Raw genomic sequence first — 578 nt, 5'->3', positions numbered from 1 at the left:
GCCGGCTGTCTCTCCACTCTGTGGGCGAGCGAGGCTGCAGACAGTCGTAGCCCCGGCACAGTTACGGCAAAGAAGCCGGCTGAAGGTGGAGACGAAGGAGGGAGGAAAAGACGGAGAGAGCGAGCGAGGGGACGACGCACGGCGGCAGTCGCTCGCCCGCGCGTGCAGCACAGACGTCTCAGGAAGAGGAAAAAGGAGCAACAGACACAACAGCAGCAACTCCTCGTGACCAGCGAGCGAAGCTTCACTTCAGCCTCACACACACACACACTCAGCTCCCTGTCGCAATGACACCGTCAGCTCTCCTCAGGCTCAGCGTGTGAGGTGACAAACGCACACACGGACCTCCAACACCTCCTCTTGCTTCCTCAGCTGTGCCTCCTGCAGCTGTGTGCCTGTTTATCCAGTAACACAGCAGGAACGCGGCTCTTCTTCTTCTGCGTCTTTATTCCAGTTAATTATGCTCCGGTGTGCTGCGGGGAAGGCTCTGGCGGCTCCGCGTCCTTCACTGTCGGACTAACTGGCTGCCGCTTCACAGCGCAGAGGCTGGACTGCACTCAGCTCTCCCCCCATCTCTC

Source organism: Haplochromis burtoni, unplaced genomic scaffold, assembly GCF_018398535.1.
Source record: "Haplochromis burtoni strain Fernald_Lab_line unplaced genomic scaffold, NCSU_Asbu1 Contig_444, whole genome shotgun sequence".
In the NCBI taxonomy this organism is placed as follows: domain Eukaryota; kingdom Metazoa; phylum Chordata; class Actinopteri; order Cichliformes; family Cichlidae; genus Haplochromis; species Haplochromis burtoni.
This window is presented reverse-complemented; position numbering follows the sequence as displayed.